This window comes from Parasteatoda tepidariorum, chromosome 2 (assembly GCF_982258835.1).
Source record: "Parasteatoda tepidariorum strain Cologne lab strain chromosome 2, Ptep-v5.0, whole genome shotgun sequence".
Taxonomy (NCBI): Eukaryota; Metazoa; Arthropoda; class Arachnida; order Araneae; family Theridiidae; genus Parasteatoda; species Parasteatoda tepidariorum.
Window position 1 is genome coordinate 113,267,155 of NC_141756.1, and position 24,302 is coordinate 113,291,456.

The 24,302-nt window shown below is 39.6% G+C and overlaps 1 long non-coding RNA gene across 1 annotated transcript in view; it reads left to right on the forward strand.

Moving 5' to 3' along the window:
* Window positions 1-1,987: 1,987 nt before the first annotated feature.
* The window catches only part of LOC147816065 (uncharacterized), a 103,529-nt gene continuing 81,214 nt past the window's right edge, over window positions 1,988-24,302 (forward strand). Inside the window, exons 1-2 of the long non-coding RNA XR_015431647.1 lie at window positions 1,988-4,101; window positions 4,735-4,792. This is a non-coding gene — a long non-coding RNA (uncharacterized LOC147816065). The remainder of the gene's footprint in view (window positions 4,102-4,734; window positions 4,793-24,302) is intronic.

The window sequence follows — 24,302 nt, forward strand, 5'->3', positions numbered from 1 at the left end:
TGAGATTGATACTGATTTTCCAATTTTTGATATTTTCCATTGTGCGAATCTTATACTTTTTCCTTCGTATTTTTTTCTATATTTTTCTTCAATGCTTTCTATTTTTTTCCCATTTTATTTTTTTTTTTTCTTTTCATTTTCATTGTGTCTACTAATTCTGATTTTTCCATTGTGCTTCCTCCATTTTTTCTCAGTGTTTTTTTTTTTTCATTTTGTTTTTAAATTTTCAGTGTCTTTTTTATATTTTTCCATTGTGCTTTTTAATTTTTTCTCGAAGGATTTTTTCTTTCATTTTTTCCATTTTGTTTTTTCTTTTGAATTTCATTTTAAAATTTTTTATATTGAATTTTTAATATTGTTGTTGATTTTCCAATTTTTGATATTTTCCAGAGTGTGATTCTTATATTTTTTCATTCGTATTTTTTTCTAAATTTTCCTTCAATGCTATCTATTTTTTTTCCATTGTGTTTTTCGAATTTTTTCCATTGTGTTTTTCGTTTTTTCCCAGTGTATTTTTACCATTCAGTTTTTTTTTTAATTTCATTTTTTCCATTGTGTTCCTCCGATTTTTCCAGTGTGTTTTTTCTAATTTTCATGGTGTTTTTTTTCTTTATATTTTTCAATTGATTTTTTCCATTGCTTTTTTCCGATGTGTTTTTTTTTCATTTTGTTTTTAAATTTTTTACAGTGTTTTTTTTATTTTTTTTCCATTGTGTTTTTCTTCCAGAGTAATTTTTTCTTTCTTTCAATTTTTCCCTTGTGTTTTTTCCATTGAGTTTCATTTTCCAATTTTTGATTGTGAATTTTTGAGATTGATACTGATTTTTCAATTTTTGATATTTTCCATTGGGCGAATCTTATATTTTTTTCTTCGTATTTTTTTCTATATTTTTCTTTAATGCTTTCTATTTTTTTTTCTTTTCTTTTCCATTGTGTTTACTAAATTCTGCTTTTTCCATGGTGCTTCCTCCATTTTTTCTCAGTGTTTTTTTTTTTCATTTTGTTTTTAAATTTTTAGTGTCTTTTTTTATTTTTCCATTGTACTTTTTAATTTTTTCTAGAAGGATTTTTTCCATTTTGTTTTTTCCGTTGAATTTTATTTTAAAATTTTTTATATTGAATTTTTAATATTGTTGTTGATTTTCCAATTTTTGATATTTTCCAGAGTGTGATTCTTATATTTTTTCATTCGTATTTTTTTTAAAATTTTCCTTCAATGCTATCTAATTTTTTTGCATTGTGTTTTATGAATTTTTTCCATTGTGTTTTTTCTAATTTTCATGGTGTTTTTTTTCTTCATATTTTTCAATTAAGTTTTTCCAATTTTTCCAATGTGTTTTTTTTCTTCATTTTTTTAAAAAAAATTTTACAATTTTTTTTTTATATTTTTGATATTTTCCATTGGGCGAATCTTATATTTTTTCCTTCGTACTTTTTTGTATATTTTTCATCAATGCTTTCTATTTTTTTTCCATTTTATTTTTTTTTTTCTTTCCTTTTCCATTGTGTTTACTAAATTCTGCATTTTCCATTGTGCTTCCTGCATTTTTTCTCAGTGTTTTTTTATTTTTATTTTGTTTTTAAACTTTTAGTGTCTTTTTTCATTTTTCATTGTGGTTTTTAATTTTTTCTAGAAGGATTTTTTCTTTCATTTTTTCCATTTTGTTTTTCCGTTGAATTTCATTTTTTCCATTTTGTTTTTCCGTTGAATTTCATTTTCCAATTTTTTATATTGAATTTTTAATATTGTTGTTGTTTTCCAATTTTTGATATTTTCCAGAGCGTGACTCTTATATTTTTTTCTAAATTTTCCTTCAATGCTATCTAATTTTTTTCCATTGTTATTTTCTTTTTCGGTTTTTTCCATTGTGTTTACTAAATTCTGCTATTTCCATTTTTCCGTTGAGCTTTCTCTATTTTTTCCATTGTGTTTCTATTCTGTTTTTTTCTTCCTCAATGTTTTTTTGCCATTTTTTTTCCAGGGAATTCCAGTGTATTTTTTCTATTTTCCATTGTGTTTTTCCGATTTTTCAATTGTTTTTTTTTCCAGTGTGTTCTGTGTGTTTTTCAGTGTGTGTTCATTTCTATTTTTTCCATCATCAGTTATTTTTCATTTTCAGTGTGTTTCCATCAGCTCTGTTAGTGTAATTTCCATTGGTATTTTCTCGTTGCGTTTTTTATTGTTTTTTTTTTGTGTGTGTGTGTTCTCTATTGGTTTTTTTCGATGTGTATTCAGTTGATTTTTTATCAGTGTGTTTTCCATTGATTTTTTTTAAATGTGTTTAACTTTTATTTCCATTTTTTGCATTGTGTTTTTCTTACTATTCGGTGTGTTTTCAATTCATATTTTTAGGTATTTTCCATTGGTTTTCTTTCAGTATTTTTATTTTTTTCCCAGTGTGTTCAGCTTTTTTGGGTGTTTTTCATCATCCATTTTTTTCGCAATACTTAGTTTTACAGTTTCTTCTTATTTTTGTTTAAATTTTAACTTTCTATTTTTTATTTCAGCTGATAAATTCCATCCGTGACTTTCGTAGTGGTGTTTTTTATTATTTTTTATTTTCCAGTTTTTTCATTTTTTTCATTTTTTTATTTCTAATTTTCAAGTTTTTTTTCCTCTCAAATTTTCAAGTTATTATTTTCATTACTTATCAATTTTTCTTCCTCTTTTCATTGTTTTTTAGGTTCTAGTTTTTTGCAATATATTTACCTTTTTTTTGTTCTTTATAATTCAAGTGTCTGGTCATGTTTTGTCACCCCATTTCGTACTTTTTTCTTTTTTAATAGTCTCATCGCTTTCCGACGCATATCAAGTTTATTTATTTATTGTTTCAAATTATTGCCGAATGTGTCAATAAGATATTTCATTGAATGTGTCAATATCAGTATGTCTTATAGTTTTTTTATCAGTGTATTCAGTTTTTTTTTCCAATTCTTGATCCAGTTTTTTCGATTCATAACATGCATGCCTCGTGCAACCGTTCATTCAACTCGTGCTTTGACTTCTTGTTTTTCGTACTTTCCTTCATTATTTTTTCAAGTGACAAATTCCCCATTCCATCTGTTTGTCTTTTCGTTTTTCTATTTTTCTTCCATTGGTTTTCAATTTTTTTTAGTTTTTCAGTTTTTTTTTTATACATTTTTCATTTAGCTTTTCATTCAATGTGTCTACCAAATTTTTCCGAATTAATTTTCATTTTGTTTTCTAGTGTTTATCTAATATGTTTCACGGCACTTCATTCAATTTCTTTCAAATGTTTTCCCTCCAATGTGATCACAACCAATTTCAGTCCTAGCTTTAATAGATTCAAATATTCACATCTCATTTTCTCTTCAGTTCATTTTCATGTTTCCTGTGAACAGAAAAAAAAACGGTTTATTTTTAATTCTTATTTAATATATTTCAGCTTTTAAGGATTATCTCGTTTTGAGAAGTGAACTTCATTCAACAGGGGTCTGTAATTATTTATGCACAATGACCTTTGTTTTGAAGACCTTTGGATACTCACTGATAGCCGCAGCTTCCTGCGACATCTCAACAACAGAACCCATATTGGCGGCAAAACCAGTATTTCTATCCTAAATTAATTAAAACTCTTTTCCCTTCAGCATAATATTCACCTGCTGTGGATTCCTTCTCACGTTGGTCTCTATAGCAACGACTTAGCGGATAGCCTGGATAGAGAGGGTTGCTGCCTACCACAACCTACCTCTTCTGATCTCACCTATTTTGAACTTTACTCCCTAAAGAAATCCCAGCTTCTCAGGGACTGGCTGATTCCTCCCAACCACAATTGGTATAAAGGAAATAATCCTGGAGTTTCTCTGACTCTTTGAAAGAAGAGTCTGCACCACCCTCTCCCGCCTAGCTACTGGTCATCTAAAGGGTTTACTATTTTCCCAAGGAACTAAAACCTACTCCCTCTGCCGTCAATGCCATCTACACCGAGCTTCCGCCGATCATATCCTGGACTGTCTTGGTCTTCTCTGGGAAGACATCTACTCTACTCCTCTTTTGGTCTTCCAATCCTTTGAATCATTGCCTCAATCATTTTTTTTGAGCAGATTAAGAGAAACTGTTGCTTTTGAAGGACAAACACTGTAAGTAAAACGTTGCATTTTTATTTTTCTTTCTTAACTGTTTTATGTATTGCAATTCTGAAATTTTACACACCAGTCATGTAACCGTTTTTATAATAACTTATTAGAGATTCCAGCTCTCTTACGAGGGCTGCTATTTAAATTTCTGGCTGTGGCAACAGTAAGTGCTACTAGGCGACCGCAGACGATTTTAATCGAAAGTTTGATATTTTTAAATATAAATTCAGCAGACGATCTACCATTATAGCTTAATTTGTGTTGTTGACAATAATTTGAAAAGTTCTTCTCTTTCAAAAAATGGAATTGAATCGTGAACATTTTCGTGCCATTATTTTTCATAACTTTCGACGTCGATTGTCAAGACAAGAGTGCTCCGATGATACTCACACAGAACTTAATCAACTTAAATTTTTTATAAACACACGAAATCTTTACCGTTTTTTTCATTTAAAGAGGAAAATATTTTCAAGAACGATCTCAATCAGAATTTTTGAACTCAATAAAAATTCTGTTAGTAATGAGGGTTTACCGTTTTAAATAAATAGACTTTCTAGCACAAAATTTGGTTTTTATATTTTAATACTTTTACTACGTATTATATTCATATCTTATTAATTACTTTACATTTTATAGGAGAGGATGTTCTCTTTATATGATGCAGAATAGTATTTTGTGATTCATCATGGTTCTGGTAAGAATTCTATTTTAGTGCTTCAATAAATTTTCAGGCCATTCAACTATAACGACAGCACCTAAATTTGGAAAGGGATTTGGGATTTGATCACTTTTTCAGGCAAAGTAGACGAAAGGCTATGAGAGATGTCTGATAACAAAAATTGAAATAAATTCAGGCTCAAATTTACTAATATATCATAATTTACGTATTTTATGAAAGTTTCAAACGCGTCTTGTTTATAAATAAGTTTGGATTAAAGGTACGACAAGTAAGATAGTTTGGTTCCTATCGTCTTAAGATTTCTAATTCAGCCCCCAGTTGTGAGAATTGTTAACATGAGACACTAAAAGCCCATTATTTTCTGTTGCGGTCAAGAGATACTACAATGGACTTACTTCACGGCTCACGTATAGTTTCTTGTCTAGTTTATAGATTTTGTGTTAATATCCTCCTTAAGATTTTAAAAGCATTTTAATTTGTAATACAATAATTTATTTACGAAAGCCAGCTCTAGGGTCGATGCGGGCCAGGGTGCGGAATTCATATCGCCCAGCCATTGACAGGATTCGCGCCCTGTTCACTTCATTGGTGGGAGAAGACCCAGCTCTAGGGTCGATGCGAGCCGGGTGCGTAATTCATATCGCCCAGCCATTGACAGGATTCGGGCTCTTTTCACCTCATTAGTGGTCCCCTGCGCCATCACAGCTCTGATATAGGCTCTTGTCTAGCTTATAGATTTTGTGTTATTAATATCCTCTTCAAGATTTCTTAAGCATTTTAATTTGTAATACAATAATTTATTAATGAAGCCAGCTCTAGGGTCGATGCAAGCCGGGTGCGGAATTCATATCGACCAGCCATTGACAGGATTAAGGCTATGTTCATCTCATTGGTGGGAGAAAACTCTGTCCCCTCCGCCATCACAGCTCTGATATAGGTTCTTGTCTAGTTTATAGGTTTTGTGTTGTTAATATCCTCCTCTAGATTTTTTAAGCATTTTAATTTGTAATACAATAATTTATTAATGAAGCCAGCTCTAGGGTCGATGCGAGCAGGGTGCGGAATTCATATCGCCCAACCATTGACAGGATTCGGGTCCTGTTCACCTCATTGGTGGGAGAAAACTCTGTCCCCTGCGCAATCACAGCTCTGATATAGGTTCTTGTCTAGTTTATAGGTTTTGTGTTGTTAATATCCTCCTCTAGATTTTTTAAGCATTTTAATTTGTAATACAATAATTTATTAATGAAGCCAGCTCTAGGGTCGATGCGAGCCGGGTGCGAATTCATATCGCCCAGCCATTGACATTATTCGGGCCCTGTTCACCTCATTGGTGGGAGAAGAGCCAGCTCTAGGGTCGATGCGAGCCATTGACAGGATTCGGGCCCTGTTCATCTCATTGGTGGGAGAAAACTCTGTCCCCTGCGCCATCACAGCTCTGATATAGGTTCTTGTCTAGTTATTAGGTTTTGCGTTATTAATATCCTCCTCAAGAATTTTTAAGCATTTTTATTTGTAATACAAAAATTTATTAATGAAGCATTTTCTAGATAGAATGCGAGCCGGGTGCGGAATTAATATCGCCCTGCCATTGACAGGATTCGGGCTCTGTTCACCTCATTGGTGGGTGAAAACTCTGTCCCCTGCGCCATCACAGCTCTGATATAGGTTCTTGTCTAGTTTCTAGGTTTTGTGTTATTAATATCCTCCTCAAGATTTTTTAAGCATTTTAATTTGTTATACAATAATTTATTAATGAAGCTAGCTCTAGGGTCGATGCGAGCCGGATTCGGAATTCATATCGGCCTGCCATAGACAGAATTCGTGCCCTGTTCACCTCATTGATGGGAGAAAACTATGTCCCCTGCGCCATCACAGCTCTGATATAGGTTCTTGTCTAGTTTCTAGGTTTTATATCCTCCAAGATTTTTTAAGCATTTTAATTTGTAATACAATAATTTATTAATGAAGCCATCTCTAGGGTGGATGCAAGCCGGGTGCGGTATTCATATCGCTCAGCCATTGACAGGATTCGGGCCCTGTTCACCTCATTGATGGGAGAAAACTCTGTCCCCTGCGCCATCACAGCTCTGATATAGGTTCTTGTCTAGTTTATAGGTTTTGTGTTATTAATATCCTCCACAAGATTTTTTAAGCATTTTAATTTGTAATAAATAATTTATTATTGAAGCCATCTCTAGGGTGGATGCGAGCCGGGTGCGAAATTCATATCACCCAGCCATTGACATTATTCGGGCCCTATTCACCTCATAGGCGGGAGAAGAGCCAGCTCTAGGTTCGATGCGAGCCATTGACAGGATTCGGGCCCTGTTCATCTCATTGGTGGGAGAAAACTCTGTCCTCTGCGCCATCACAGCTCTGATATATGTTCTTGTCTAGTTTCTAGGTTTTGTGTTGTTAATATCCTCCAAGATTTTTTAAGCATTTTAATTTGTAATACAATAATTTATTAATGAAGCCATCTCTAGGGTGGATGCGAGCCGGGTGCGGAATTCATATCGCTCAGCCATTGACAGGATTCGGGCCCTGTTCACCTCATTGATGGGAGAAAACTCTGTCCCCTGCGCCATCACAGCTCTGATATAAGTTCTTGTCTAGTTTATAGGTTTTGTGTTATTAATATCCTCTTCAAGATTTTTTAAGCATTTTAATTTGCAATACAATAATTTATTAATGAAGCCAGCTCTAGGGTCGATGCGAGCCGGGTGCGGAATTCATATCGACCATCCATTGACAGGATAGAGGCCCTGTTCATCTCATTGGTGGGAGAAAACTCTGTCCCCTGCGCCATCACAGCTCTGATATAGGTTCTTGTGTAGTTTATAGGTTTTGTGTTATTAATATCCTCCTCAAGAGTTTTTAAGCATTTTAATTTGTAATAAAATAATTTATTAATGAAGCTACCTCTAGGGTTGATGCGAGCCGGGTGCGAAATTCATATAGAACTGCCATTGACAGGATTCGGGCCCTGTTCAACTCATTGGTGGGAGAAAAGCCATCTCTAGGGTGGATGCGAGCCGGGTGCGGAATTCATATCGCCCTGCCATTGATTGGATTCGGGCCCTGTTCACTTCATTGGTGGGAGAAGAGCCAGCTCTAGGGTTCGATGCGAGCCGGGTGCGTAATTCATATCGCCCAGCCATTGACAGGATGCGGGCCCTTATCACCTCATTAGTGGTCCCCTGCGCCATCACAGCTCTGATATAGGTTCTTGTCTAGTTTATAGATTTTGTGTTATTAATATCCTCTTCAAGATTTTTTAAGCATTTTAATTTGTAATACAATAATTTATTAATGAAGCCAGCTCTAGGGTCGATGCGAGCCGGTAGCGGAATTCATATCGACCAGCCTTTGACAGGATTAAGGCCCTGTTCATCTCATTGGTGGGAGAAAACTCTGTCCCCTCCGCCATCACAGCTCTGATATAGGTTATTGTCTAGCTTATATGTTTTGTGTTGTTAATATCCTCCTCTAGATTTTTTAAGCATTTTAATTAGTAATATAATAATTTATTAATGATGCCAGCTCTAGGGTCGATGCGAGCCGGGTGCGGATTTCATATCTCCCAGCCATTGACAGGATTCGGGCCCTGTTCTCCTCATTGGTGGGAGAAAACTCTGTCCCCTGCGCCATCACAGCTCTGATATAGGTTCTTGTGTAGTTTATAGGTTTTGTGTTATTAATATCCTCCTCAAGATTTTTTAAGCATTTTAATTTGTAATGAAATAATTTATTAATGAAGCCATCTCTAGGGTCGATGCGAGCCGGGTGCGAAATTCATATCGCCCTTCCATTGACAGGATTCGGGCCCTGTTCACTTCATTGGTGGGAGAAGAGCCATCTCTAGGGTTCGATGCGAGCCGGGTGCGTAATTCAAATCGACCAGCCATTGACAGGATTAAGGCCCTGTTCATCTCATTGGTGAGAGAAAACTCTGTCCCCTGCTCCATCACAGCTCTGATATAGGTTCTTGTCTAGTTTATAGGTTTTGTGTTGTTAATATCCTCCTCTAGATTTTTTAAGTATTCTAATTTGTAATTCTATAATTTATTAATGAAGCCAGCTATAGGGTCGATGCGAGCCGGGTGCGGAATTCATATCGCCCAGCCATTGAAAGGATTCGGGCCCTGTTCACCTCATTGGTGGGAGAAAACTCTGTCCCCTGCGCCATCACAGCTCTGATATAGGTTCTTGTCTAGTTTATAGGTTTTGTGTTATTAATATCCTCCTAAAGATTTTTTAAGCATTATAATTTGTAATAAAATAATTTATTAGTGAAGCCATCTCTAGGGTCGATGCGAGCCGGGTGCGGAATTCATATCGCTCAGCCATTGACATTATTCGGGCCCTGTTGACCTCATTGATGGGAGAGAACTCTGTCCCCTGCGCCATCACAGCTCTGATATAGGTTCTTGTCTAGTTTATAGGTTTTGTGTTATTAATATTCTCCTCAAGATTTTTTAAGCATTATAATTTGTAATAAAATGATTTATTAATGAAGCCATCTCTAGGGTCGATGCGAGCCGGGTGCGGAATTTATATCGCCCTGCCATTGACAGGATTCGGGCCCTGTTCACCTCATTGGTGGGAGAAGAGCCAGATCTAGGGTCGATGCGAGCCGGGTTAGGAATTCATATCGGCCTGCCATTGACAGGATTCGTGCCCTGTTCACCTCATTGATGGGAAAAAACTATGTCTCCTGCGCCATCACAACTCTGATATAGGTTCTTGTCTAGTTTGTAGGTTTTGTGTTATTAATGTCCTCCTCAAATTTTTTAAGCATTTTAATTTGTAATACAATAATTTATTAATGAAACAAGCTCTAGTGTCGATGCGAGCCGGGTGCGGAATTCATATCGCCAAGCCATTGACAGGATTCGGACACTGTTCACCTCATTGGTGGGAGAAAACTCTGTCCCCTCCGCCATCACAGCTCTGATGTAGGTTCTTGTCTAGTTTATATGTTTTGTGTTGTTAATATCCTCCTCTAGATTTTTTAAGCATTTTAATTTGTAATACAATAATTTATTAATGAAGCCAGCTCTAGGTTCGATGCGAGCCGGGTGCGGAATTCATATCGCCCAGCCATTGTCAGGATTCGGGCCCTTTTCACCTCATTGGTGGGAGAAAACTCTGTCCCCTGCGCCATCACAGCTCTGATATAGGTTCTTGTCTAGTTTTTAGGTTTTGTAATATTAATATCCTCCAAGATTTTTTAAGCATTTTAATTTGTAATACAATAATTTATTAATGAAGCCAGCTCTAGGGTCGATGCGAGCCGGGTGCTGAATTCATATCGCCCAGTTATTGACAGGATTCGGGTCCTGTTCACCTCATTGGTGGGAGAAAACTCTGTTCCCTGCGCCATCACAGCTCTGATATAGGTTCTTGTCTAGTTTATAGGTTTTGTGTTATTAATATCCTCCTCAAGATTTTTTAAGCAGTTTAATTTGTAATACAATAATTTATTAATGAAGCCATCTCTAGGGTGGATGTGAGACTGGTGCGGAATTCATATCGCTCAGCCATTGACATTATTCGGGCCCTGTTCACCTCATTGATGGGAGAGAACTCTGTCCCCTGCGCCATCACAGCTCTGATAGGTTCTTGTCTTGATTATAGGTTTTGTGTTATTAATATCTTCCTCAAGATTTTTTAAGCATTATAATTTGTAATAAAATAATTTATTAATGAAGCCATCTCTAGGGTCGATGCGAGCCGGGTACGGAATTTATATCGCCCTGCCATTGACAGGATTCGGGCCCTGTTCACCTCATTGGTGGGAGAAAAGCCATATCTAGGGTGGATGCGAGCCGGGTGCGGAATTCATATCGCCCAGCCATTGAGAGGATTCGGGCCCTGTTCACTTCATTGGTGGGAGAAGAGCCAGATCTAGGGTCGATGCGAGCCGGGTGCGTAATTCATATCGACCACCCATTGACAGGATTCGGGCCCTTCTCACCTCATTAGTGGTCCCCAGCGCCATCACAGCTCTGATATAGGTTCTTGTCTAGTTTATAGGTTTTGTGTTATTAATATCCTCCTCAAGATTTTTTAAGCTTTTTAATTTGTAATACAATAATTTATTAATGAAGCCATCTCTAGGGTGGATGCGAGCCGGGTGCGGAATTCATATCGCCCAGCCATTGACAGGATTCGGGCCCTGTTCACCTCATTGGTGGGAGAAGAGCCAGCTCTAGGGTCGATGCGAGCCGGGTTAGGAATTCATATCGGCCTGCCATTGACAGGATTCGTGCCCTGTTCACCTCATTGATGGGAGAAAACTATGTCTCCTGCGCCATCACAGCTCTGATATAGGTTCTTGTCTAGTTTGTAGGTTTTGTGTTATTAATGTCCTCCTCAAATATTTTAAGCATTTTAATTTGTAATACAATAATTTATTAATGAAACAAGCTCTAGTGTCGATGCGAGCCGGGTGCGGTATTTATATCGCCCAGCCATTGACAGGATTCGGGCCCTTTTCACCTCATTGGTGGGAGAAAACTCTGTCCCCTGCGCCATCACAGCTCTGATATAGTTTCTTGTCTAGTTTACAGGTTTTGTGTTATTAATATCCTCCAAGATTTTTTAAGCATTTTAATTTGTAATACAATAATTTATTAATGAAGCCAGCTCTAGGGTCGATGCGAGCCGGGTGCTGAATTCATATCGCCCAGTTATTGACAGGATTCGGGTCCTGTTCACCTCATTGATGGGAGAAAACTTTGTCCCCTGCGCCATCACAGCTCTGATATAGGTTCTTGTCTAGTTTATAGGTTTTGTGTTATTAATATCCTCCTCAAGATTTTTTAAGCATTATAATTTGTAATAAAATAATTTATTAATGAAGCCATCTCTAGGATCGATGCGAGCCGGGTGCAGAATTCATATCGCCCTGCCATTGACAGGATTCGGGCCTTGTTCACCTCATTGGTGGGAGAAAAGCCATCTCTAGGGTGGATGCGAGCCGGGTACGGAATTCATATCTCCCAGCCATTGACAGGATTCGGGCCGTGTTCACTTCATTGGTGGGAGAAGATCCAGATCTAGGATCGATGCGAACCGGGTGTGTAATTCATATCGCCCAGCCATTGACAGGATTGGGGCCTTCTCACCTCATTGGAGGGAGAAGACTCTGTCCCCTGCGCCATCACAGCTCTGATATAGGTTCTTGTTTAGTTTTTGGTTTTGTGTTATTAATATCCTCCTCAAGATTTTTTAAGCATTTTAATTTGTAATACAATAATTTATTAATGAAGCCATTTCTCGGGTGGATGCGAGCCGGCTACGGAATTCATATCGCCCAGCCATTGACAGGATTTGGGCCCTGTTCGCCTCATTGGTGGGAGAAAACTCTGTCCCCTACGCCATCACAGCTCTGATATAGGTTCTTGTCTAGTTTATAGGTTTTGTGTTATTAATATCCTCCAAGATTTTTTAAGCATTTTAATTTGTAATACAATAATTTAGTAATGAAGCCAGCTCTAGGGTCGATGCGAGCCGGGTGCTGAATTCATATCGCCCAGCCATTGACAGGATTCGGGTCCTGTTCACCTCATTGGTGGGAGAAGAGCCAGCTCTAGGGTCGATGCGAGCCGGGTTAGGAATTCATATCGGCCTGCCATTAACAGGATTCATGCCCTGTTCACCTCATTGATGGGAGAAAACTATGTCTCCTGCGCCATCACAGCTCTGATATAGGTTCTTGTCTAGTTTGTAGGTTTTGTGTTATTAATGTCCTCCTCAAATTTTTTAAGCATTTTAATTTGTAATACAATAATTTATTAATGAAACAAGCTCTAGTGTCGATGCGAGCCGGGTGCGGAATTCATATCGCCAAGCCATTGACAGGATTCGGGTCCTGTTCACCTGATTGGTGGGAGAAAACTCCGTCCCCTGCGCCATCACAGCTCTGATATAGGTTCTTGTCTAGTTTATAGGTTTTGTGTTATTTATATCCTCCAAGATTTTTTAAGCATTTTAATTTGTAATACAATAATTTATTAATGAAGCCAGCTCTAGGGTCGATGCGAGCCGGGTGCTGAATTCATATCGCCCAGCCATTGACAGGATTCGGGTCCTGTTCACCTCATTGGTGGGAGAAAACTCCGTCCCCTGCGCCATCACAGCTCTGATATAGGTTCTTGTCTAGTTTATAGGTTTTGTGTTATTAATATCCTCCTCAAGATTTTTTAAGCATTTTAATTTGTAATACAATAATTTATTAATGAAGCCATTTCTCGGGTGGATGCGAGCCGGGTGCGGAATTCATATCGCTCAGCCATTGACAGGATTCGGGCCCTGTTCGCCTCATTGTTGGGTGAAAACTCTGTCCCCTGCGCCATCACAGCTCTGATATAGGTTCTTGTCTAGTTTATAGGTTTTGTGTTATTAATATACTCCAAGATTTTTTAAGCATTTTAATTTGTAATACAATAATTTATTAATGAAGCCATCTCTAGGGTGGATGCGAGCCTGGTGCGGAATTCATATCGCCCAGCCATTGACAGGATTCGGGCCCTGTTCACCTCATTGGTGGGAGAAGAGCCAGCTCTAGGGTCGATGCGAGCCGGGTTAGAAATTCATATCGGCCTGCCATTGACAGGATTCGTGCCCTGTTCACCTCATTGATGGAAGAAAACTATGTCTCCTGCGCCATCACAACTCTGATATAGGTTCTTGTCTAGTTTGTAGGTTTTGTGTTATTAATGTCCTCCTCAAATTTTTTAAGCATTTTAATTTGTAATACAATAATTTATTAATGAAACAAGCTCTAGTGTCGATGCGAGCCGAGTGCGGAATTCATATCGCCAAGCCATTGACAGGATTCGGACACTGTTCACCTCATTGGAGGGAGAAAACTCTGTCCCCTCCGCCATCACAGCTCTGATGTAGGTTCTTGTCTAGTTTATATGTTTTGTGTTGTTAATATCCTCCTCTAGATTTTTTAAGCATTTTAATTTGTAATACAATAATTTATTAATGAAGCCAGCTCTAGGTTCGATGCGAGCCGGGTGCGGAATTCATATCGCCCAGCCATTGTCAGGATTCGGGCCCTTTTCACCTCATTGGTGGGAGAAAACTCTGTCCCCTGCGCCATCACAGCTCTGATATAGGTTCTTGTCTAGTTTATAGGTTTTGTGTTATTAATATCCTCCAAGATTTTTTAAGCATTTTAATTTGTAATACAATAATTTATTAATGAAGCCAGCTCTAGGGTCGATGCGAGCCGGGTGCTGAATTCATATCGCCCAGCCATTGACAGGATTCGGGTCCTGTTCACCTCATTGGTGGGAGAAAACTCCGTCCCCTGCGCCATCACAGCTCTGATATAGGTTCTTGTCTAGTTTATAGGTTTTGTGTTATTAATATCCTCCTCAAGATTTTTTAAGCATTTTAATTTGTAATACAATAATTTATTAATGAAGCCATTTCTCGGGTGGATGCGAGCCGGGTGCGGAATTCATATCGCTCAGCCATTGACAGGATTCGGGCCCTGTTCGCCTCATTGTTGGGTGAAAACTCTGTCCCCTGCGCCATCACAGCTCTGATATAGGTTCTTGTCTAGTTTATAGGTTTTGTGTTATTAATATACTCCAAGATTTTTTAAGCATTTTAATTTGTAATACAATAATTTATTAATGAAGCCATCTCTAGGGTGGATGCGAGCCTGGTGCGGAATTCATATCGCCCAGCCATTGACAGGATTCGGGCCCTGTTCACCTCATTGGTGGGAGAAGAGCCAGCTCTAGGGTCGATGCGAGCCGGGTTAGAAATTCATATCGGCCTGCCATTGACAGGATTCGTGCCCTGTTCACCTCATTGATGGAAGAAAACTATGTCTCCTGCGCCATCACAACTCTGATATAGGTTCTTGTCTAGTTTGTAGGTTTTGTGTTATTAATGTCCTCCTCAAATTTTTTAAGCATTTTAATTTGTAATACAATAATTTATTAATGAAACAAGCTCTAGTGTCGATGCGAGCCGAGTGCGGAATTCATATCGCCAAGCCATTGACAGGATTCGGACACTGTTCTCCTCATTGGAGGGAGAAAACTCTGTCCCCTCCGCCATCACAGCTCTGATGTAGGTTCTTGTCTAGTTTATATGTTTTGTGTTGTTAATATCCTCCTCTAGATTTTTTAAGCATTTTAATTTGTAATACAATAATTTATTAATGAAGCCAGCTCTAGGTTCGATGCGAGCCGGGTGCGGAATTCATATCGCCCAGCCATTGTCAGGATTCGGGCCCTTTTCACCTCATTGGTGGGAGAAAACTCTGTCCCCTGCGCCATCACAGCTCTGATATAGGTTCTTGTCTAGTTTATAGGTTTTGTGTTATTAATATCCTCCAAGATTTTTTAAGCATTTTAATTTGTAATACAATAATTTATTAATGAAGCCAGCTCTAGGGTCGATGCGAGCCGGGTGCTGAATTCATATCGCCCAGCCATTGACAGGATTCGGGTCCTGTTCACCTCATTGGTGGGAGAAAACTCCGTCCCCTGCGCCATCACAGCTCTGATATAGGTTCTTGTCTAGTTTATAGGTTTTGTGTTATTAATATCCTCCTCAAGATTTTTTAAGCATTTTAATTTGTAATACAATAATTTATTAATGAAGCCATTTCTCGGGTGGATGCGAGCCGGGTGCGGAATTCATATCGCTCAGCCATTGACAGGATTCGGGCCCTGTTCGCCTCATTGTTGGGTGAAAACTCTGTCCCCTGCGCCATCACAGCTCTGATATAGGTTCTTGTCTAGTTTATAGGTTTTGTGTTATTAATATACTCCAAGATTTTTTAAGCATTTTAATTTGTAATACAATAATTTATTAATGAAGCCATCTCTAGGGTGGATGCGAGCCTGGTGCGGAATTCATATCGCCCAGCCATTGACAGGATTCGGGCCCTGTTCACCTCATTGGTGGGAGAAGAGCCAGCTCTAGGGTCGATGCGAGCCGGGTTAGAAATTCATATCGGCCTGCCATTGACAGGATTCGTGCCCTGTTCACCTCATTGATGGAAGAAAACTATGTCTCCTGCGCCATCACAACTCTGATATAGGTTCTTGTCTAGTTTGTAGGTTTTGTGTTATTAATGTCCTCCTCAAATTTTTTAAGCATTTTAATTTGTAATACAATAATTTATTAATGAAACAAGCTCTAGTGTCGATGCGAGCCGAGTGCGGAATTCATATCGCCAAGCCATTGACAGGATTCGGACACTGTTCACCTCATTGGAGGGAGAAAACTCTGTCCCCTCCGCCATCACAGCTCTGATGTAGGTTCTTGTCTAGTTTATATGTTTTGTGTTGTTAATATCCTCCTCTAGATTTTTTAAGCATTTTAATTTGTAATACAATAATTTATTAATGAAGCCAGCTCTAGGTTCGATGCGAGCCGGGTGCGGAATTCATATCGCCCAGCCATTGTCAGGATTCGGGCCCTTTTCACCTCATTGGTGGGAGAAAACTCTGTCCCCTGCGCCATCACAGCTCTGATATAGGTTCTTGTCTAGTTTATAGGTTTTGTGTTATTAATATCCTCCAAGATTTTTTAAGCATTTTAATTTGTAATACAATAATTTATTAATGAAGCCAGCTCTAGGATCGATGCGAGCCGGGTACTGAATTCATATCGCCCAGTTATTGACAGGATTCGGGTCTTGTTCACCTCATTGGTGGGAGAAAACTCTGTTCCCTGCACCATCACAGCTCTGATATAGGTTCTTGTCTAGTTTATAGGTTTTGTGTTATTAATATCCTCCTCAAGATTTTTTAAGCATTTTAATTTGTAATACAATAATTTATTAATGAAGCCATCTCTAGGGTGGATGCGAGCCGGGTGCGGAATTCATATCGCCCAGCCATTGACATTATTCGGGCCCTATTCACCTCATAGGCGGGAGAAGAGCCAGCTCTAGGGTCGATGCGAGCCATTGACAGGATTCGGGCCCTGTTCACCTCATTGGTGGGAGAAAAGCCATCTCTAGGGTGGATGCGAGCCGGGTGCGGAATTCATATCGCCCTGCCATTGATTGGATTCGGGCCCTGTTCACTTCATTGGTGGGAGAAGAGCCAGCTCTAGGGTTCGATGCGAGCCGGGTGCGTAATTCATATCGCCCAGCCATTGACAGGATGCGGGCCCTTATCACCTTATTAGTGGTCCCCTGCGCCATCACAGCTCTGATATAGGTTCTTGTCTAGTTTATAGATTTTGTGTTATTAATATCCTCTTCAAGATTTTTTAAGCATTTTAATTTGTAATACAATAATTTATTAATGAAGCCAGCTCTAGGGTCGATGCGAGCCGGTAGCAGAATTCATATCGACCAGCCTTTGACAGGATTAAGGCCCTGTTCATCTCATTGGTGGGAGAAAACTCTGTCCCCTCCGCCATCACAGCTCTGATATAGGTTCTTGTCTAGCTTATATGTTTTGTGTTGTTAATATCCTCCTCTAGATTTTTTAAGCATTTTAATTTGTAATACAATAATTTATTAATGATGCCAGCTCTAGGGTCGATGCGAGCCGGGTGCGGATTTCATATCTCCCAGCCATTGACAGGATTCGGGCCCTGTTCTCCTCATTGGTGGGAGAAAACTCTGTCCCCTGCGCCATCACAGCTCTGATATAGGTTCTTGTGTAGTTTATAGGTTTTGTGTTATTAATATCCTCCTCAAGATTTTTTAAGCATTTTAATTTGTAATGAAATAATTTATTAATGAAGCCATCTCTAGGGTCGATGCGAGCCGGTTGCGTAATTCATATCGCTCAGCCATTGACAGGATTCGGGCCCTTCTCACCTCATTAGTGGTCCCCAGCGCCATCACAGCTCTGATATAGATTCATGTCTAGTTTATAGATTTTGTGTTATTAATATCCTCTTCAAGATTTTTTAAGCATTTTAATTTGTAATACAATAATTTATTAATGAAGCCAGCTCTAGGGTCGATGCGAGCCGGGTGCGGAATTCATATCGACCAGCCATTGACAGGATTAAGGCCCTGTTCATCTCATTGGTGGGAGAAAACTCTGTCCCCTGCTCCATCACAGCTCTGATATAGGTTCTTGTCTAGTTTATAGGTTTTGTGTTGTTAATATCCTCCTCTAGATTTTTTAAGTATTCTAATTTGTAATTCTATAATTTATTAATGAAGCCAGCTATAGGGTCGTTGCGAGCCGGGTGCGGAATTCATATCGCCCAGCCATTGAAAGGATTCGGGCCCTGTTCACCTCATTGGTGGGAGAAAACTCTGTCCCCTGCGCCATCACAGCTCTGATATAGGTTCTTGTCTAGTTTATAGGTTTTGTGTTATTAATATCCTCCTCAAGATTTTTTAATCATTATAATTTGTAATAAAATAATTTATTAATGAAGCCATCTCTAGGGTCGATGCGAGCCGGGTGCGGAATTTATATCGCCCTGCCATTGACAGGATTCGGGCCCTGTTCACCTCATTGGTGGGAGAAAAACCATCTCTAGGGTGGATGCGAGCCGGGTGCGGAATTCATATCTCCCAGCCATTGAGAGAATTCGGGCCCTGTTCACTTCATTGGTGGGAGAAGAGCCAGATCTAGGGTCGATGCGAGCCGGGTGCGTAATTCATATCGCCCACCCATTGACAGGATTCGGGCCCATCTCACCTCATTAGTGGTCCCCAGCGCCATCACAGCTCTGATATAGGTTCTTGTCTAGTTTATAGGTTTTGTGTTATTAATATCCTCCTCAAGATTTTTTAAGCATTTTAATTTGTAATACAATAATTTATTAATGAAGCCAGCTCTAGGGTCGATGCGAGCCGGGTGCTGAATTCATATCGCCCAGCCATTGACAGGATTCGGGTCCTGTTCACCTCATTGGTGGGAGAAGAGCCAGCTCTAGGGTCGATGCGAGCCGGGTTAGGAATTCATATCGGCCTGCCATTGACAGGATTCATGCCCTGTTCACCTCATTGATGGGAGAAAACTATGTCTCCTGCGCCATCACAGCTCTGATATAGGTTCTTGTCTAGTTTGTAGGTTTTGTGTTATTAATGTCCTCCTCAAATTTTTTAAGCATTTTAATTTGTAATACAATAATTTATTAATGAAACAAGCTCTAGTGTCGAAGCGAGGCGGTTGCGGAATTCATATCGCCAAGCCATTGACAGGATTCGGACACTGTTCACCTCATTGGTGGGAGAAAACTCCGTCCCCTGCGCCTTCACAGCTCTGATATAGGTTCTTCTCTAGTTTATAGGTTTTGTGTTATTAATATCCTCCAAGATTTTTTAAGCATTTTAATTTGTAATACAATAATTTATTAATGAAGCCAGCTCTAGGGTCGATGCGAGCCGGGTGCTGAATTCATATCGCCCAGCCATTGACAGGATTCGGGTCCTGTTCACCTCATTGGTGGGAGAAAACTCCGTCCCCTTCGCCATCACAGCTCTGATATAGGTTCTTGTCTAGTTTATAGGTTTTGTGTTATTAATATCCTCCTCAAGATTTTTTAAGCATTTTAATTTGTAATACAATAATTTATTAATGAAGCCATTTCTCGGGTGGATGCGAGCCGGGTGCGGAATTCATATCGCCCAGCCATTGACAGGATTCGGGCCCTGTTCGCCTCATTGTTGGGTGAAAACTCTGTCCCCTGCGCCATCACAGCTCTGATATAGGTTCTTGTCTAGTTTATAGGTTTTGTGTTATTAATATACTCCTCAAGATTTTTTAAGCATTTTAATTTGTAATACAATAATTTATTAATGAAGCCATCTCTAGGGTGGATGCGAGCCGGGTGCGGAATTCATATCGCCCAGCCATTGACAGGATTCGGTCCCTGTTCACCTCATTGGTGGGAGAAGAGCCAGCTCTAGGGTCGATGCGAGCCGGGTTAGGAATTCATATCGGCCTGCCATTGACAGGATTCGTGCCCTGTTCACCTCATTGATGGAAGAAAACTATGTCTCCTGCGCCATCACAACTCTGATATAGGTTCTTGTCTAGTTTGTAGGTTTTGTGTTATTAATGTCCTCCTCAAATTTTTTAAGCATTTTAATTTGTAATACAATAATTTATTAATGAAACCAGCTCTAGTGTCGATGCGAGCCGGGTGCGGAATTCATATCGCCCAGCCATTGACAGGATTCGGACACTGTTCACCTCATTGGTGGGAGAAAACTCTGTCCCCTGTGCCATCACAGCTCTGATATAGGTTCTTGTCTAGTTTATAGGTTTTGTGTTATTAATATCCTCCAAGATTTTTTAAGCATTTTAGTTTGTAATACAATAATTTATTAATGAAGCCAGCTCTAGGGTCGATGCGAGCCGGGTGCTGAATTCATATCGCCCAGTTATTGACAGGATTTGGGTCTTGTTCACCTCATTGGTGGGAGAAAACTCTGTTCCCTGCGCCATCACAGCTCTGATATAGGTTCTTGTCTAGTTTATAGGTTTTGTGTTATTAATATCCTCCTCAAGATTTTTTAAACATTATAATTTGTAATAAAATAATTTATTAATGAAGCCATCTCTAGGGTCGATGCGAGCCGGGTGCGGAATTCATATCGTACTGCCATTGACAGGATTCGGGCCCTGTTCACCTCATTGGTGGGAGAAAAGCCATCTCTAGGGTGGATGCGAGCCGGGTGCGGAATTCATATCGCCCAGCCATTGACATTATTCGGGCCCTGTTCACCACATTGGTGGGAGAAGAGCCAGCTCTAGGGTCGATGCGAGCCATTGACAGGATTCGGGCCCTGTTCATCTCATTGGTGGGAGAAAACTCTGTCCCCTGCGCCATCACAGCTCTGATATAGGTTCTTGTCTAGTTTGTAGGTTTTGTGTTATTAATATCCTCCTCAAGATTTTGTAAGCATTTTAGTTTGTTATACGATAATTTATTAATGAAGCCATCTCGAGGGTCGATGCGAGCCGGGAGCGGAATTCATCTCGCCCAGCCATTGACAGGATTCGGGCCCTGTTCACCTCATTGGAGTGAGAAAACTCTGTCCCCTGCGCCATCACAGCCCTGATATAGGTTCTTGTCTAGTTTATAGGTTTTGTGTTGTTAATATCCTCCTCTAGATTTTTTAAGCATTTAAATTTGTAATACAATAATTTATTAATGAAGCCATCTCTAGGGTGGATGCGAGCCGGATGCGGTATTCATATCGCTCAGCCATTGACAGGATTCGGGCCCTGTTCACCTCATTGATGGGAGAAAACTCTGTGCCCTGCGCCATCACAGCTCTGATATAGGTTCTTGTCTAGTTTATAGGTTTTGTGTTATTAATATCCTCCTCAAGATTTTTTAAGCATTTTAATTTGTAATAAATAATTTATTATTGAAGCCATCTCTAGGGTGGATGCGAGCCGGGTGCGGAATTCATATCACCCAGCCATTGACATTATTCGGGCCCTATTCACCTCATAGGCGGGAGAAGAGCCAGCTCTAGGGTCGATGCGAGCCATTGACAGGATTCGGGCCCTGTTCATCTCATTGGTGGGAGAAAACTCTGTCCTCTGCGCCATCACAGCTCTGATATATGTTCTTGTCTAGTTTCTAGGTTTTGTGTTGTTAATATCCTCCAAGATTTTTTAAGCATTTTAATTTGTAATACAATAATTTATTAATGAAGCCATCTCTAGGGTGGATGCGAGCTGGGTGCGGAATTCATATCGCTCAGCCATTGACAGGATTCGGGCCCTGTTCACCTCATTGATGGGAGAAAACTCTGTCCCCTGCGCCATCACAGCTCTGATATAAGTTCTTGTCTAGTTTATAGGTTTTGTGTTATTAATATCCTCTTCAAGATTTTTTAATCATTTTAATTTGCAATACAATAATTTATTAATGAAGCCAGCTCTAGGGTCGATGCGAGCCGGGTGCGGAATTCATATCGACCATCCATTGACAGGATAGAGGCCCTGTTCATCTCATTGGTGGGAGAAAACTCTGTCCCCTGCGCCATCACAGCTCTGATATAGGTTCTTGTGTAGTTTATAGGTTTTGTGTTATTAATATCCTCCTCAAGAGTTTTTAAGCATTTTAATTTGTAATAAAATAATTTATTAATGAATCTACCTCTAGGGTTGATGCGAGCCGGGTGCGAAATTCATATAGCCCTGCCATTGACAGGATTCGGGCCCTGTTCACCTCATTGGTGGGAGAAAAGCCATCTCTAGGGTGGATGCGAGCCGGGTGCGGAATTCATATCGCCCTGCCATTTTATTTTATTTTATAACCGTCGTTGAACAGCCGACCCAATTTCATGGGTTTACGACTACTTACGTTCAACTCCGTAGCCTTGTAATTTTGAACCAATCCGGAAGACAAGGAAACTCCTGGATCAGTACCCCCAGAGGTATTGATTTGTTGTGGGAACATGGAGGACTTTGAGACTCGACAGATTTAACGTGCATCAGTCACCATTTACTACACGGGGAGTCTTCGGTCGGCGAGGATCGAACCCACGACCTCTCGGATATGGGCCCAGCGCCCTACCGACCAGGCTATCCCGGCCCCCGCCCTGCCATTGATTGGATTCGGGCCCTGTTCACTTCATTGGTGGGAGAAGAGCCAGCTCTAAGGTTCGATGCGAGCCGGGTGCGTAATTCATATCGCCCAGCCATTGACAGGATGCGGGCCCTTATCACCTCATTAGTGGTCCCCTGCGCCATCACAGCTCTGATATAGGTTCTTGTCTAGTTTATAGATTTTGTGTTATTAATATCCTCTTCAAGATTTTTTAAGCATTTTAATTTGTAATACAATAATTTATTAATGAAGCCAGCTCTAGGGTCGATGCGAGCCGGGTGCGGATTTCATATCTCCCAGCCATTGACAGGATTCGGGCCCTGTTCTCCTCATTGGTGGGAGAAAACTCTGTCCCCTGCGCCATCACAGCTCTGATATAGGTTCTTGTCTAGTTTATAGGTTTTGTGTTATTAATATCCTCCTCAAGATTTTTAAGCATTTTAATTTGTAATACAATAATTTATTAATGAAGCCATCTCTAGGGTGGATGCGAGCCGGGTGCGGAATTCATATCGCTCAGCCATTGACATTATTCGGGCCCTGTTCACCTCATTGATGGGAGAAAACTTTGTCCCCTGCGCCATCACAGCTCTGATATAGGTTCTTGTCTAGCTTATATGTTTTGTGTTGTTAATATCCTCCTCTAGATTTTTTAAGCATTTTAATTTGTAATACAATAATTTATTAATGATGCCAGCTCTAGGGTCGATGCTAGCCGGGTGCGGATTTCATATCTCCCAGCCATTGACAGGATTCGGGCCCTGTTCTCCTCATTGGTGGGAGAAAACTCTGTCCCCTCCGCCATCACAGCTCTGATATAGGTTCTTGTCTAGCTTATATGTTTTGTGTTGTTAATATCCTCCTCTAGATTTTTTAAGCATTTTAATTTGTAATACAATAATTTATTAATGATGCCAGCTCTAGGGTCGATGCGAGCCGGGTGCGGATTTCATATCTCCCAGCCATTGACAGGATTCGGGCCCTGTTCTCCTCATTGGTGGGAGAAAACTCTGTCCCCTGCGCCATCACAGCTCTGATATAGGTTCTTGTCTAGTTTATAGGTTTTGTGTTATTAATATCCTCCTCAAGATTTTTAAGCATTTTAATTTGTAATACAATAATTTATTAATGAAGCCATCTCTAGGGTGGATGCGAGCCGGGTGCGGAATTCATATCGCTCAGCCATTGACATTATTCGGGCCCTGTTCACCTCATTGATGGGAGAAAACTTTGTCCCCTGCGCCATCACAGCTCTGATATAGATTCATGTCTAGTTTATAGATTTTGTGTTATTAATATCCTCTTCAAGATTTTTTAAGCATTTTAATTTGTAATACAATAATTTATTAATGAAACCAGCTCTAGTGTCGATGCGAGCCGGGTGCGGAATTCATATCGCCCAGCCATTGACAGAATTCGGACCCTGTTCACCTCATTGGTGGGAGAAAACTCTGTCCCCTCCGCCATCACAGCTCTGATATAGGTTCTTGTCTAGTTTATGTGTTTTGTGTTGTTAATATCCTCCTCTAGATTTTTTAAGCATTTTAATTTGTAATACAATAATTTATTAATGAAGCCAGCTCTAGGGTCGATGCGAGCCGGGTGCGGAATTCATATCGACCAGCCATTGACAGGATTCGGGCCCTTTTCACCTCATTGGTGGGAGAAAACTCTGTCCCCTGCGCCATCACAGCTCTGATATAGGTTCTTGTCTAGTTTATAGGTTTTGTGTTATTAATATCCTCCAAGATTTTTTAAGCATTTTAATTTGTAATACAATAATTTATTAATGAAACCAGCTCTAGGGTCGATGCGAGCCGGGTGCTGAATTCATATCGCCCAGCCATTGACAGGATTTGGGTCCTGTTCACCTCATTGGTGGGAGAAAACTCCGTCCCCTGCGCCATCACAGCTCTGATAAGGTTCTTGTCTAGTTTATAGGTTTTGTGTTATTAATATCCTCCTCAAGATTTTTTAAGCA